Genomic DNA, 17,828 nt, shown 5'->3' with positions numbered 1-17,828 from the left:
CCACACGCAGATGCAGTAGGTGAGGATGCTCTCCACTGCGCAGCGGTAGAAGGTCACAAGCAGCTCCTGTCTGAGGTGGGATTTCCTGAGGACTCTCAGGAAGAAGAGCCGCTGTTGTGCCTTCTTGATGATGGCTGCTGTGTTGTTCTTCCAGGACAGGTCATCCTGTATGTGCACCCCCAGGAATCGGAGGGTTGAGACTCTCTCCACACTGAGCGTGGTATTACTGCTATTTCAACATTTAGTTTTGCGCATATTGAGTAAAATACTGTGGGCGAGGGAGGGGGGGCACGCACACATGCAATGACATTTCTGTCAGTTCACACTGAAGTCATTGACTCTCTGGGGATGCTCAAATTGTCTCCATATGATAAAATCCACCATCCCCCCTGACTTTCTTTTACAACTTCAGTATTGGGCTAATTAGCAGAAATCGGCGTTATCACCATGCCACAGTGGATTCCATTTTAAATGATTCCCTATTAAATGTCAAACATCCATTGACTTGCATGGTTAAATCTCAGTGTTATTTACATCCAGTAAACGGAGTCTCTTCAGAGAATTTTAAACGATTTCACATGAAATGTCAAACATCCATTCACCATCCATTTTCTTTTTACAACTCGAGTACTGTGTGGACAACGATACAACCAAAAAACTATATGATTTACAATACAACGTTATCTTTTCTTAAGTGGCCATGGGGTACACTGTTTTAATTCCTCCACAGCAGCCCATTCATGTGTGTGTGCCACATCTTTCCTCTCTTTCCTTTCCTCTTTTTACAACTTAAGTACTGTGGACAACGATACAACCCAAAAAGAACAATATGAATAGGCTACAACGTTATCGTTTCTAAAGTGGCCATGGGGTACATTGTTTTAATTTCTCCACAGCAGCCTCAGCATGTGTGTGTGCCACATCTTTCCTCTCTTTCCTTCCCTTCGCCTGTGTGCTCCTGCATGCAAATTAGACACAGCTAGACAGCTAAACACATCGACAATCAAAGCTGCATCGTACCGACCACAATGTTTCTCCCACACACGAGTTTAAAAATATTTATACAAAACAAAGATTCTGAGAATATGTTTCCAGTCTTATAACATTAGTGTAGAACTGCCTGAGATGTGTTTCCAGAAGAGTCTTCCCGGAATCTCCTGGTCTAATTATTATTCCCCTGTGGGCTGAGCTGTGTGCAAATCCTAGAAACGCTCCTGGTTTTAAGCAAGCTCGTTACAAAGTTCTTTATATGTATTTCGAGAATTACAAAAACAATGTCCCCCCCCTCCTCTCTGCTTCGCCTCACAGTGTGTCTTGAGCAGGAGGAGGTTAGAGGGGGCTAGGACAGAGCCAAATCAAATACAGGTCTTTTTTAAGACCATTGTAACAACTTTTTATGATCGAATGACGGCACAAAATGACTTCAGCGGTATGAGAAAAACCCCAAAGGAAAAGTGGCTAATCTGTAACACTTTGGTGTGAATTGAGTTTTTGTCTCTCCTTCCCTCAGGTGACCTGTCGGGAAAAAAAACACTGTTTGATCTCTGTTTTCGTAAATAAGCACCCGAGAGGCGTCTCAAATATGGAAACTGCGGCTTCCTTTGAAAGAGGCTTTGGGTTCAGCACTGTTTCGCTGAAGCAAAGCAACACGTGTCCCCCATAATCACAATTAAAACGAACTCTACAACATTCTCCCCTCAGGGCGTATATCGGCGGTTCTCAGAACTCACCGTCTTAATTGAACAGAAAGTGCACACCTTTCCAAACCCGCAAGCAAAAAGATTCGAAAGATTTGTTGTATATTGTTTTCTGAGGTAAGAAATGTATTCACATTTATATCATCCACATACTGTACATTATATCCATATATCAACCATACCATTTTGTATCGCTGTATTTCTCAAGCAACCAAACCTCTGACTGTAACATTACGTTACTGTATAGGCTTAACCTTTGTGGGAAAATATATCCCTGAATATTGTAATTGCATTATTATTTTTGACTCCTGTGGATTGGAAATGTGTCACTGGCAAGATAGTACAGTACATCAATGCAGTTCTATCAGTGGGAGACAGTCTATTTCCTTAAGTGTGCTGTCTTAGTAGTAAGCGCTCAACGAGAAGTCAACAGTGGATGCAGCAACCAGGTAATTGACAGCGTGGTCAGCCATCCGCTCCAAGGCATCCAGGGCAGGTAGCGCTCCTCCTAGCTGTCAATCTGCCAATTAGACTCCTACACAGGCACCGTGGTAGATGAGGGCCACGGAAATTAACGGCTTGAAAGATATCCTTGAGTAAAGGGGGAATAAACACAATATTTTCCATGTAAGGACCTGGCCACACTTAACAACAACCAAAACCTCCTCCCCATGCACTCCACGTACACATCCTCCACGTGATACAGTTGAAGTTTGCATTCACCCTTCAGCCAAAGAGATTTAAACTAATTCGTATTCAATTTTTTCTTCCTTATAAAGGCATCTATTGCACCAGTCCCTCCTGCAGCAATGCACCCCTATAACATGATGCTGCCACCCCTGTGCTTCACGGTTGGGATGGTGTTCTTGCAAGCCTCTCCCTTTTTCCTTCAAACATAACAACGGTCATTATGGCCAAACAGTACATTTTATTGTTTCATCATACCAGAGGACATTTCTCCAAAAAAGTAAGATCTTTGTCCCCATGTGCAGTTGCAAGCCGTAGTCTCTGGATTTTTTATGGAGATTTTGAATGAGCAGTCTTTCAGGTTATGTTGATATAGAACTTGTTTTTACTGTGGATATAAATATGCAACTGATTCCTCCAGCATCTTCACAAGGTCCTCTGCTGTTAGTCTGGGATTGATTTGCACTTTTCGCACCGTAGTACGTTAATGTCTAAGAGTCAGAATGCATCTACTTCCTGAGCGGTATGACGGCTACTTGGTTCCATGGTGTTTTTATTTGCATACTACGTTTGTTTGTTTGTACAGATGAACGTGTCACCTTCAGGCATTTGGGAAATTCCTCCCAAGGACAAACTCGATTTGTAGAGGTCCACAGTTCTTTTTCGGAGGTCTTGGCTGATTTATTTTGATTTTCCCATGACATCAGCTAAAGAGGCACTGAGTTTTGTTAAACGTTGGTTATTGCGTATTGGCTAAAACCATAACAATCGGACTACACACTGTGAACGGCGGAATCATACGCTGTCAGACAGGGTTCATGTTATCAAGGAAGCAACTTTTATTGTGGGAATGGTCACATACTGTATATAGGATCAACTGGCTCAATCATTCATGTCACACAGCTGGTGTCAATCAATCAATTATGCCCCACTCACACTGGGATAGGGATGACTGGAGAGCACACTCATGTCAACACGTTTGAAGGAAGGCCCATGGAATTGTCCAAGGTGTTTAAATGCACAGTCAACTTAGTGTATGTAAACTTCTGACCAACTGGAATTTTGATAAAGTGAATTATAAGTGAAATAATCTGTCTGTAATCAATTGTTGGTCAAATTACTTGTGTCATGCACAAAGTAGATGTCCTAACCGACTTGCCAAAACTCACTTCAAAACATGGTTAGGACTATCAGTTTGATCTTATGGATGATTAAGTCATTGTATAGCTCTATGCATGATCAATGAATTTAAGAAGGTTACATTTCTCCAGCCCCATTCCGTAGCTGTTGACCAAAAACAAGTGGCCGGGATGACCACTGTATTGTTGTTCGATGCCCAGATTGCTACTTTAAATGGTGATTCACCAAACGGAACGGACCGGAAGGGGTATCACTTCTGATATCCTCACGTCAAATAGAGCCTTACAACATATCATAGTAACAGGACTCTCAAGTCTCACGCATTGGGCGTGTGAACGGGTTGAAATGCGTGTGTCTCACGCCCAATGCGTGAGACTTGAGAGCCCTGTAGTAAATCAACAGTTTGTCGAATGAAGTGCATCCTTCCTTAGGAATATACTATGACCCTGACACACCAGAGTGACTCGAAAACATTGCTGATAAGCAGACACCAAAAACAAAACATAAGATAATAAAACATAATCCTGTTAGCTGTTGCAGCTGCAATAATGCCATTACGTCCTTAATAGACCTTTACTCACTCCAATCAGTTAGATCTAGTGTTGAATCATTGAAATAATTCCCAAAACTGATTCCAACTGGCAGGAATGTCTCTCGAAAGTCAGAGGTGTTTTTAGTGTGAGAAAAATGACTTCCTGCCAGCTAATCTAGTAGGGAAATATCCAGTCCAATGATAACAGTGAGTTATTAACCTAATCACGCGGGAAAATAGCATGCTGCAAAGGCTAACACTTGAGGCTATTTTATTATTTCACTCAGAAGAAGGCTGCGGATGTGAAGGGGAATCCGTGTCTCTCTGTGCCATGGTTGGAAGCCATTAGAGATATGATACTCTGCCTCCCGCTGACTCTTCCATTGAGTTAGCTACAGTAGCATTAGCCTGCAGTGCCAGACAGCCCTATCCCACATAATTGCAGCCAATTTCCGCTAATGAACATTTGTGTTATAATTGAGAGTACAAATCATCCGTCCAGCTTGTTTGTATTCCAGGCTCTAGATTGGAAGAATTCAAAACAAATACAAATGAAATAATATAATAATAAAAATTATTATAACAAAACACAGATTTGTGTTATGAGCCTACAGTTAGACCATGGACTATGGACGTTTGTTTTTTGGACAAACTTCCCATTTTCAAATACAATTAAAGTTCCATTTGGCTGTGTCTATGTTGAGTTGTGACAGAGAAAATATTTGCCAAATATGGGCAGTTCCGGTTCCATTAAAGGGACCCATTAAAAAGGACCAAAACATATTTAAAAAGAAGCAATCATACAATGCTGAATGAATACGTTGCATAATTACATAAGATTCACATTTGTGTGGCTTCCTTTTAATTGAAAGGACCTCATCGTCTTTGCTCGACAGATGGAACTGGTATGATTGATGTGTACATTGATGTGGAGGTATCAAGAGAATAACAGGCACATCTCCAAAGGCCTCCTCAATAATTGAATATGCCCCGGCACCGCAGATATCTCATTAGAGCTGTGGTAAGTTGCCTATTTACACATCAGCCAGGCTAATTATCCAAGACCCTGATTATGAGTATGAGTTATGACGGCAGCACTGTGCTGGTATTCAGATAGCGTGGTGAACAGCGAGGAGCAACAAACTGTACTGTAGTAGGAGTCAAAGCTGTGCTGGAAAACCTAGTTAGTGCTATAGGATATAGATTCCTGGGGCTTAACTGAATGTCCTGTATTGTTTGGCTACCTGTCAGTTAAAATCTAGTTATTTGCATTTATACCAATACAATATACACAATCAACAGCCTTGGGTGAAATATACTGAAAAAGACTATGAATATAATAGCAGCAGCACTGATGGAAGTGGGTGTCATTATATGTACAGTATGTGTGTTACATTAACATTTACATGTTTGACATTTATCCAAATCGACTTACAACAAACACATTTGTCTAAGTGTTTGACATTTATCCAAATCATTGACATTTATCCAAATCGACTTACAACAAACACATTTTGTCTAAGCAAGTGAATCATCTATCCATCACTTATCACAAGAACAGTCATCTCTGCTCGAGCCAGGGGCCATTGGCAGTCGTAATGCTAAAAGAAGGAAGAATTACTTTTTTCTTGTTTTCATATACAGTAGAAAAACTGAACAAGGGGATGGGGAGGTTTCAGGAGGGACAGTTAATAAGTAACAGTAAATAACTTTGCTCGGCTGCCCTCGGACAGGCGGTTCAGGACCATGTTCGCAAGGACAAACAGACTGAAGCTCAGCTTCTACCCCAGGGCCATTCAGGCCCTGAACACAGCAAAGACCTAGGTTCTAGGCCCTGGACAATCTAGACAATTGATGGCAGCTACTAGATTGAAATCAAGTGCAACACTGAAACACAACTGTGAACATTTCAAACCTGCAAACTGCGACACTTTAAATGAATGTGCAATAACACTATGTGCAATAGACAACCCTCGGGTACATAAGGTTCAGAGATAGGAAATGTTAGAATAGGTATAGCATAGCATGTAGTACAGCACAGTGTTTTATTTGTATAGTATAGTATAGTGGATAGTGTACATAGCCTTTATTTATGTAAACCAGCTCTTTTCCCTTCTTCTTCTTTTTTTTTTTTTTTTTTCCCTAGCACCAGGGGAGCCCCCCCTCCAAAATGTCGTTGTTTGGTACCTGTACTATAGCAATGACAATAAAGACCATTCATTCATTCATTCATTCATTCATTCATAAAAGAAGGAAGAATTACTTTTTTGTTTTCATATACAGTAGAAAAACTGAACAAGGGGATGCATGGGGAGGTTTCAGGAGGGACAGTTAATAAGGTGTAGCCTGAAAAGATGGAGGTCTTCAGTCTATGGTGAAATATAGGGAGTGACTCTGCAGTCCTGACAGCAGTGGGAAGCTTGTTCCACTAGCAGGATGCCAGGACAGGGAAGGCCATAATCAGGTAGCACAGCTGGAACCACATAGAGGCGGGGGCGCCAGTCGGCCAGCAGAGAGGTGGAAGAGCGGAGTGAACGGGCTGGAGTTTGGGGGTGACCATTTCCTTCAGGTAGGCAGGGGCTGTCCCTTTAGCTGCCTGGTATGCAAGCACCAGGGTCTTGAATCTGATGCGAGCTGCTATCGGGAGCTCCCCTCCCCATTGCTTGCATGTAGGAAGGGGTTGTTTCCTTTGCCACCCGATAGGTGAGCACAAGTTGTCTTGAATCTAATGCGAGCTGCTACCGGGAGCCAGTGAACTGTGCAAAAGGAGAGGGGTGACATGGGAGAATTTGGAAAGGTTGAACACCATACGGGGGGGGGCAGCATTCGGTATGAGCTGCAGATAATGATTATAGAGATAATTTTGACATTTAGCAGACGCTTTTTAATCCAAAGCGACTTACAATTACGAATCACAGGGACATTCCCCCTGGAGTAACTAAGGGCTAAGTGCCTTACTCAAGGGCACACTAGTAGTGGTGTGGTTTCAGGCGGGATTTGAACTCACAACCTTCCGATCCACTACCCCTAGAGATGATATAATATGCTTATATTAGCTTATCCTGATGTGATTTTGAAAATGTAAGGATACTGGGTGGTAGAACGCACATATCTAGGAAAAGTCATGAAAGGAAGATCCTGAAATTTGATCGAGTGCAAAGATATAACATTTTTCTTTACTCATGGCTGATTAAGTGCTAAGGCATTCTCATCGGGCTACGTACATCTCCCTAGATCAAAGACTAACACATTTTTATGGTTCTTATTGTCAAATAGATCTGTTCTTAACGAAGTGAAGATGTGTGAGAACACAGTGAAGAAGAGAAGACAACGAGAGGCAAAAAAGCGGCGAGTTCAGTAAAAGTTTCGACTTCATCTCGAGAGTCTGACCTCAGGGGGCCTCAGCCATGCCTGGACTATCATCCCGGAGATCCCTATCTCTGAAGACGGATTAGTTCAGAGCCGCCCATGACAGTACAGAACTTTAGATTGAGACACGAGTGCCTGTGGCCAGAGCCGTCCCAGACGCCTGTCTCTTATCAGTTACTTATCAGCTACTGAGCAGAGGGCTGGGTGTCTGTGAGCCCGTCTCTGCTCTAAAAGCAGACTCAGCATCAGATGGACTCTTCATCGAATCATCGTGCGCTACTTCACTTGACTTTTTCCCAGTTTCTTATGATCTTCATTCCCATGCGAGTGTTGTGCTGTATGTATCCCTCGGGGTTAACACTTTGTTGTTGCATGCGGTAATAGTAATACGTCCATAGAGCATTATAAGACTCGTAATAAGCGTGTGTTTTTAAGACTGCGAATTGAGCGTGCACACTCAAATGCTCCACCGTGTTCCTAGACCGATACGATTTGAATCCTGCAAGGATGTTCTTCAGATGAAATCATTTCCCTTATGGATGGTGGAGGACAGTGTTTTATTCAAAAGGCTGTAAATGTAAACTAAAAGGGGGATGCTTAAAGATTGTGATAAAAAGGCATGACTCAGTCGATTTAAATCACAGGTTTTCTGGGTTTCAAGGGGGGACCTTCCTTCAAGGCTTCTGGGTAGAATAATCACATTTGAATGTCATCACAGCGCAAAGTATACAAGTTTAATGATAAATTCATTTCATAAATATTTAGTGTTATTCTTTTTAAAACAAAAACATTGAAAACTTACATAGAATCTGTGCTTTTGATTGAAATGCAAATAAGCTCATTATTCTATGCCAGCTCACCTGAATAAATAGTTCACTGAACATTGGCAAAATATGAGTTCAGTCTCAGGGCTGATGTTGTTACTTATTTTTCATTACCATCACATTTATCCAACCACAGGGACGACCGCCTGTCTTTGTTCAGCATCCCATCGGGCTACCTTTGCTTACGGTGAGTTGGTGATCACTAATGTGTGGTCCCCATGGTTCTTTCATTTCCGAACATTAAGAATTATGCCTTTTGTGTAATTTTTACAAGATGAGAGACGCTATTGTAAGTTGATGCCATTCACAGGACATCCTTGCCCTCTTTCAGTCGACTAGGTTCAATACCTCACCATGGGATATACATTTACATTTACATTTTTGGCATTTAGCAGACGCCTTATTCCAAAGCGACTTACAATCAATACATTTGACTAAGCAAGTGAATCATCAATCCACCAGACGTAGCAGGAAGAGTAATTCAGCTCAGGCCCGGGGCCATTGGCAGTCTCTGTGATAGAAGGAAAAACCTTCTTCCATCACCTTCTTCTAAACCTAGACTTTTTAATTATTTTTTATATATAGACACTGGAGAAACAGAGAAATAGTACAAGGAGGGCAAGTTTTAGGGGACACAGTAAAGGGGAAAAGCGGGTGTCTTCAGGAGACGCAGTGCTGGGGGCTAGTAGGAGGAGCAGTTAAGGTGTAACCTGAAGAGATGGAGATCTTCAGTCTCCGACGGAAGATGGGTAGTGACTCTGCAGTTCTGACAGCCGTGGGAAGCTCATTCCACCAGCGGGGAGCCAGTGTCGTGAAGAGACGTGATCGGGCAGCATGACTGCCGTGTTGGTGTAGAGGTGGTGGGGCCAGTCGGCCAGTCGGAGGAGTGAACGGGCTGGAGTTTGGGGGGTGACCATTTCCTTCAGGTAGGCAGGGGCTGTCCCTTTAGCTGCCTGGTATGCAAGCACCAGGGTCTTGAATGCGAGCTACTATCGGGAGCTCCCCTGCATACCATCTTTACTGAAACCCTATCCATTTACACCTGGAACAAGCCAGGAGCACTTTGCATGGCTGACCCCACCCCAGCCCAGCCTATAAAAGCTACTGCAATGCGCACCCATTTCATTCTTTTGCGTAACTATTGCACAACTATTTGGGTTGACAGAGCCAAATAAATGATTAAATAAACAAACAAATCTTAATCTGTCGCTTATTACTGTTAACTAATGAATGGCGCTTGAAGAACTGTTGTATAAAAACAATATCGCTCTCAAGGTTGTGCTGTTATACTGAAGATAATCACAGCCGTGCTGATATTCAGTATAACAGTTCCATATAGAACGGTTAGTTCTAAGAGTGTATCGGTTGACATCTAATTACACATTTAGGTGATATAGGCAATAAACTGTATATCACCATAATAAGCTGTTTAACATTTTTTAGAAGGTTGATGGCTGATCAATTCATGTGCAGAATTTCATATTTAGACTAATTAAACTCCCTCTCTTTTCAAGCTGTGTTGCTATTGCTTGGGGGCTCTGCCAGAGCTTTTCACAAACACAGTTATGGGTAAACTTATCCAATGAAAATTAAACAATAAATCATTGTTGTAAATTTCACACCTCCAATGCGTTTTCCAAACTCACCCCACTCCACTCCCACTCGGCGCCTCAACATAATCATTAACAAACTGGATGGATACCGTAGTAAAAAGGTCACATCCTGTTTCGATCACAGCACTGAACAAACTAGGAGAGTAACTGATATATGGAGATCTTTCTTAGTCAGGTGGCCGGAAATGATATTGATGACTCAGAGAGAAGGTTGAATCGTAATCATTGTATTAGGCAGATCTGGGTTACATTCTCTTGTACATATGTTTCCAAGGCAGCATGCTCTGTTAGGTCCCAAGCTTCAAGCATGGCTGCGACATAGGGAAGTATTGCAATATTTGATAGGCACACAAAAACGCATCATATCAGTAACATATTGATTTGAATCTGAAACGGCCAACATAACCTAATTTACAGTAACCATAGGTGATTTACTCTGTAACTACTAATAATCATCATAATAATAATAATAATAATAATAATAATAATAATAATAATATGTCTGTCTGTCTGTCTGTCTACATACCTACCTACCCCCCCCCCCCCCCCCCCCCCCCCCCCACACACACACACACACACACACACACACACACACACACACACACACACACACACACACACACACACACATAGGTGTTTGTATGATGTCAATATCAATGTTCTACCTTAATGAGACTAACCATCTGTAGAGGCTTTCATGATTCAAAGCAATTTTCTGAAAAAAAGGTTGCTCCATTTTAATCATTCTGTGCAATTCCAGCAAGACCTTGAATTGTGATCAAAAGAATATCTTTACATATTTTGGTGTTTGTATGCCATATTTGTGTTGCAAGAATTCAAATAAGATTGCATGAGAACTACTTAATGCCCCAAGACTTAACCAAACTAAAAATGTTTTGTTAGCTTTTTTTTGTAATGAAGTTATGCAAAAAAATGATGATGCCATGGAGGAATAAAACGGTTTATTCAAGGGCAGAAAATGTTTGCATTATGTTTGTGCATTTCATGTGATCATGTTTGTATAACATCAATCAATATCAACCACATTTCAAATCAATTTCAGGTTCTGAATATTCATAATGTTATACTTGTTTTGGACAGCTTGCTATATTGCTATACCATGTTTCCCATCATGCATTTCAGACCATAGTTGAAGACCCTTTCCTTCTCTTCCTTCTCTTCCAATCTCAAGCATGTGGAGCCGACACTCTTCTCCACAGAAAAGTTTCTAAACATAACCCAAAACAGTTGTACATGGAAACCAACAAAGGTTTCTTTCACATGTATGGACAGCTAAAAAATCCTTTGGGAACCCTTTTTTTCTAAGAGTGTGGAAGCCTCCCCTCATGACTCCTCAGCCGTAGACAAGCTAGCTGCCTTACACACTACACTTTGTCACCCTACAGCGCTGTACTACTGTATCAGGCTGAACTATTGCTGGAAAGGATGTGAAAGGAACATAGCAGAGTCAGCACCGTATGGCTTAGCTGGGCTCCCGTAGTGTGTAAAAGGCCCTTAGATCACTCACCAACACCCAGTAGCTGCATCTCCCAATGGAGCTCGAAGATGTCTTCATAGTATCATGGGATCCATGATGCAGAGATGAAACAAGAACACATGCTGCCAACATGTCCTCTATATCGTTGGACTCCCCCTTGAGACGGTGGAGGAGGGTTTTTCTGAATCGGAGTTTCCTCTCAGCACTAAGGTCTTTTACCTTTTCAGTGGCTAATGAGCCAACTGACGAAGTCTTGGGCAGTTGGACAGCCAAGATGAAGTGACTATGTATGACTATGCTCCGGATTGACAATACTGGCGCTAGCGCGGTAACCTCCTCTAATCATAGGGACATGCTGTACTTGGCAGGGAATCATAGCCTGGGTCCGCAGGGGAATTCAGTTACTTCCCAGCTCCCCTAAGAACCAGTTGGCATAGCACCCAGTGTGCAGGATTTGGGCTTACTTCCACCGTTACTCTCCGCCTTTGACTATGATGAATAGTGTGCTACATATATTACAGTTGTATAGAAGTTCAACTAAAGCACTATGTTAAGTATATTACGTTAGTAAGTACTAAATTGGGACAATTTCTTTTGAACTTTAAGTATACTTAGTGCACTAATTGAAGAGGTGATTTGTAGGTCACACTTGAACATTTACATTTAACATGACTTTAAATAGCATTAAAAACGATTGGCATGTTCATATGTGATATGTAAGTACCATTGAAGTGATGGTACGGGATACATGTCTAATTTCAGCCCACCGTTCTAAACATAGCAGTAATAGCTAATGAGCAAAAATCTGTGTTATCACATGCCCGCCGCAGTGGATTCCATTTTAAATGATTGCGCATTAAATGTCAAACATCCATTGACTTGCATGGTTAAATCTCAGTGTTATTTACATCCGGTAATGGAGTCTCCTCAGAGCATTTTAAATGATTTCACATGAAATGTCAAACAGCCATTCACTTGATGGTTAAACATGCTAACAATTAGCTGTTATTTACGTCCACATAAACAGAACCGAAGTGTTGACATATGTTTGTCCTTGTCCATGGACTCATTTCAGGGTGATCGAGGAACCAAATAGGTGTATGTGATTTTGTAATTCCTGTTGTTACTTTAGTTTTTGTTTGTTTTAATTAATTTAAATGTTTTCTTCTCTTGTTTTTTTTGTTAAATGTGTTGTCTAATTGTCTTGTTATTTTATTGTTGTTGCATAGGATCCCCTTGAAAACGAGATAGCATATCTCAAGGGGTTATTCCTACTAAAGCAATTTCTTATATAATGTGGGTGAACTTTCCCTGGCACAGTTATGGAGACTTCCCACCCCCATATTATATGTTCTGCTTCCACAGAATCGAGAGATGAGATTCTGGATTCTGAGATAAGATTACATTTACAATTCAATTAAAGTAAAGGAGTTAGCCTGGGGGGCAACTGCAATTCCATGGTTTCAGATAAAGTTATTAATCACACATGAGACCACTGTCCCACCACCGGCCTCCTTATAACTGAACTATGTCCCACTGTTAACACCATTGTGACCAAATGGGATTTTAACCTAGGCCTCCTTCATACAAAACCATGTCAACATATAGCCTAAAGATTAACCCCTGAAATAGGCCAAGAATGCTAGTGCTAGAGCACGACTTCACAACTCCACCACTTCACACGAAACACTTCTGTTACAGCAATATGAAGACACAGTTGTGGCGTATAGACAATTATATGAAAAACACTGGAATTAAAGCTTTCCAAAATATATATCAAATATGTATGTTAACATCATCCAGCTCATCATTCTCAAACTATCACTTCGCGATCACTGTCCCAATTAAACAGATTCACTGTTGTTCTTGTGGAATTTGTTTAGAGGTGCAATAAATATGTAGTTTTTTTCCCCTTGAAAATGTCACTAAATAACCATGCTGCATCATTGCTTTTCCTGCATTACAGTCCAAGACCCTGTCCTTCTGCCTGACTTCTCCAAAATGTTCAGGACGTTTCTGTGTGTTCAATGTTGGTTATTGCGTATTGGCTAAAACCATAACAATCGGACTACACACTGTGAACGGCGGAATCATACGCTGTCAGACAGGGTTCATGTTATCAAGGAAGCAACTTTTATTGTGGGAATGGTCACATATATATGGGATCAGCTGGCTCAATCATTCATGTCACACAGCTGGTGTCAATCAATCAATCAATTATGCCCCACTCACACTGGGATAGGGATGACTGGAGAGCACACTCATGTCAACAATGTGTGTCCCCCACTGGCTGTGGCTGTGTAACCTGCGACTTATGTATGTGTGGTTCATTGGCTACCAACTGCCAGGGAGCTGCACACATTTCTCAGTGCTGGAAGCCGCAACCAAAGCCTTTATGTGCAAATAAGTTTGTATTATGTTTTCTAATGTTTTTGCCTACTAAACGGCCTGTTTGACATCACGGCCTGTTGCACTTCTGGTTAGATGCACAATCATTTCGTTATAATTTCGTGTACTATGTAATGACAATAAAGTGAATCTAATCTAATCTAATCATTTGAATATTTACCAGCACTCTCTGGTTTTATCATGTTTGATATGTAAACTCCAATGAACACATAATTAAGACAAATGATGAACATTCATAACAGTAACATATAAATCCATATAGTATGGCCAGGGCAGGGCTAATTTGAATACTTCCCAGTGTCCTTTTCCCTAATTTACATAATGATCGTCATCAATCACACGATTGGCAATAAAGCGCATCTGATTATTTAAAATAGTTCCCTTTGTCAAAACTTTTTTCCTGGAAGATTTACAGTGGGGGAAATAAGTATTCAACACATGAACACTTTTTTTTAATTCAACATATTTCCATTGCAGCTGTTCACATGAAATGTAGACCAGACATTGACAGACATTAACTAGTGTGTAATAAACACTAAATAGCTAAATAAATTGTAACACTCCAATCCATAAAAAACGTTATGTGCAATAAAGGGGAATGACACAGGAAAGACCTATTTAACACGCTAAATGAAATGTTTTTAATACTTGGTGGAGAAGCCTTAGTTTCCAATGACAGCTTCAAGACGCTTCCTGTACAAAAAAAAAATAATCTCTCACAGTGATCAGGTGGGATTTTGGCCATTCGTCAACACAGACGGCCTTTAAATCTTGAAGATTCCGGGGGGCCCACTAATGAATCTTGATCTTCAGTTCCTTCCACAAATGTTCTATTGGATTTAAGTCTGGCGATTGACTAGGCCAACAGTCCAACACCTTTATGTTCTTCCTCTTGAACCAATTGAGAGTCTCTGCATCTTTGCAGTATGTTTTGGATCGTTGTCCTGCTGGAAAATCGCCCACCGTCTCATCCTCATAATCCTGGTGGATGGCAACAGATTCTTCTCAAGAATTTCCCGGTACATGGCTCCATCCATCTTCCCTTCGATAATTTAGATTCCACCAGTACCATGTGAAGAGAAACAGCCCCATAACATGATGCTTCCACCTCCGAACTTCACTGTAGGTGTCGTATTTTGAGGATCATATAGAGAGCCATTTCTTCTCCAAATATGGTGAGTCGTATTGTTGCCGAAAAGTTTGATTTTTGTCTCGTCTGACCAGACTACATTCTCCCAGTAATCTAGGTGGCAGTGATGTGCATTGCCTATTGTTTTCTTTGTGACAACTGTACCTGCGGCTTCTAGGTCTTCTTGGAGTTCTGCTCGAGTGGTCCTTGTGAAATCTAGCGAGGAGCTCCTGTGCATGGCTGGTTGATGGTCTAGTGATGTTCCCTCCACTTGCAGATAATTGCCGCAATAGTGTTTATAGGAACATTTAGGAGTTGAGAACTCCGTCGGCAACCAGTGCCATTACTATGCTGCTCAACAATCTTGTTGTGAAGGTCTTGGGAGAGCTCTTTGCCTCTACCCAAGGCGGCTGTGGCGCAGGAGGTAGGGCCGGCGTCTCATGATTGCAAGGTCGGCAGATCGACAGTTCGAACCCTGGCTGGCCACTGAACCTCTAATTCCTCCCAATGAGCGGGCCGGCGCCTTGCATGGTAGCTTGCCACCCTGTGTGTGAATGGGTGAATGAGAGGCCGTGGTAAAGCTCTTTGCAATAAGGCGTTATGTAAGTCAGTCCATTTACCCATCATGAGAGGCTTCTTCCAGGAAGGTTTGGTGACAAATAATTTGTTTACTTGCATTCAGAGGTGGGAAACCCTTTTTCAAAGAGTCAAAGTACTTAACCACCACTTACCCATCTCTCTCTCCCTCATTAAAATACACTTTTCTTACAATAGACAGTGTTGATTAATATAAAACATATAAGTCGCCTCTATGTGATGCATGAGTGCAATACAAAAGCCGAACACGCACAAAGGTTCATACATTTATTACGCATTTCCATAAGGGTTCGCCCTGCTGTGTATTGTGCTACTTATAGCAGAGCATAGAAACAAGAGGAGCTACTCACTTTAAAATGCCCTTTATAAAATCCCATTCCCTCACACACACACACACACGCACACACACACACACACACACACACACACACACACAGACACACAGAAACACAGAAACAAACATGCATGTACACACGCACACGCACACACACACACACACACACACACACAAACGTGCATGTACACACACACACACACATACACACACACACACACCCACGCGCACACACACACACACACACACACACACACAGACACACACACAAACATGCATGTACACACACACACACACACACACACACACCACCTCCACCAGCCTCTAAGCCTCCCTCCTCAGTGTGTGTTGAAGGGGCATCTGCCTCTGTTGTTTGTGCTACTTCACCCTTGATGCGTCAGTGAAGTGAAGCCCGCCGCGCCGCTGCTGCTGTCCGCTGGGGATGTTTACATAACGCACAGAAGAGACACAATTAAACTCCCAGAGCAATCTGCTCCCATCACCGCCCGGATTAGCTCCTCTGCCCCTCCCCACCCCTCCACGCTCCTCCTGCTGGGTCATCTGGAGCGTGCTTGGGGGGTCTGTCTTACCCGCTGTAAAGGGGGAAGAAGAAGAAGAAATGGAAAGCGGGAGAGGGGAGAGAGATTCGGCCTTGGTCGTCCCCGGTGGCGGCCGATGGATCTTTGTGATGCGCGCCGGCCGTTAAGGTTAACTCCGTTTTAAGGGATAAGACGACCTCCCTCGTCCACTCGATGGCGATCGATAAGGCTCTCTCCTTTGTCTGTCTGCAACCGGCAGAGCCCTGTGACCTGGGGTTTCCTTTCATGAGTCATTGTTTGGGCCGGTGTGTGTGTGTGTGTGTGTGTGTGTGTGTGGGCGTGAGCCATGTGAGACTCGATCCGTTCCTACTCGGGGGATACAAACTCACGTTACCACAGCAACGCAATGTACTCTGCAAAAGCCTGGTCCATCCATACATACCCCTGACACAAAGCCGCTAAGGCTGGCATGTCTCAAGGGAGGCCGCAAGCAACACTTGCAAAAAAAAACGGCGAAATCCAAGACACTGGCGGTGGTGGTGATATCATTCTGTCTGAGCCTCATTGACTGGAACTCGGAGGAATGGGTCCTTTTTTTCATTTCTCCGTCCATTAGAAACACGCAAAATCCATTTTCGTCTCTTACGCTCCCTTTAACAGCCATTGAGTGAAGAGCGAGTACACGCTAACCTCAGAAAAGGCACAATTAACTTGGCATCACCCCCGAACGCGGTCTATTGATTTCATAATGCAGCTTCTCTCTGAGATGGCGGTGGTGCATTAGCTGCCAGTCTATGCCTTCCTGCGCCCAAGGGCCCCCCGACGATGGCCCACATGTGCGTAATCAAGGAAGTGCTCCATACATTATGGCCCTGTTGAGGAGCCGATGATTCATATTCTATTGACTGTCTCGCGTGCGGTCCGGTATTTGTTTGGTAATGGCATTGAGTGAAACGGTAGTAGGGGCTCCTTGACTGAGTGCTGCGTGTCATCAAACAGAGTCTAAGAGGCACTGGCCACTTTCCCCCTGGTACGTGGGGGAAGAGAGAGAGTTAGAGAAGGTCAATAGTCGCTCAGCGGACTAGACAGATGGCAATTTATTTATGTTTGTGTGTGAAAGTGCGCACACACATGCGCTTTCACACACACACACACACACACACACATACACACACACACACACGTTCGCTCGCTCATACACACACACACACGCACGCGCATACACACACACTCACACACAAGCTCATACACACACACACACACACATACACACACACGTCCAGGACAGTGTGACCAATGTGACCACTGCCATTTCGACAAGAGAACCTCCGGGACTTCAAAAAAGTGATTTGTCTGGAGTCCATGGTTTGACATTCATGTTTTCAGTGTTAACCATTGAATTATAATACCATGCAAAAGACCCACAATGCACTGGTTGTGTTTTGTAGGGACTTAATCAT

This window comes from Nansenia antarctica (genome assembly GCF_963989245.1).
Source record: "Nansenia antarctica genome assembly, chromosome: 14".
NCBI lineage: Eukaryota > Metazoa > Chordata > Actinopteri > Argentiniformes > Microstomatidae > Nansenia > Nansenia antarctica.
This window is presented reverse-complemented; position numbering follows the sequence as displayed.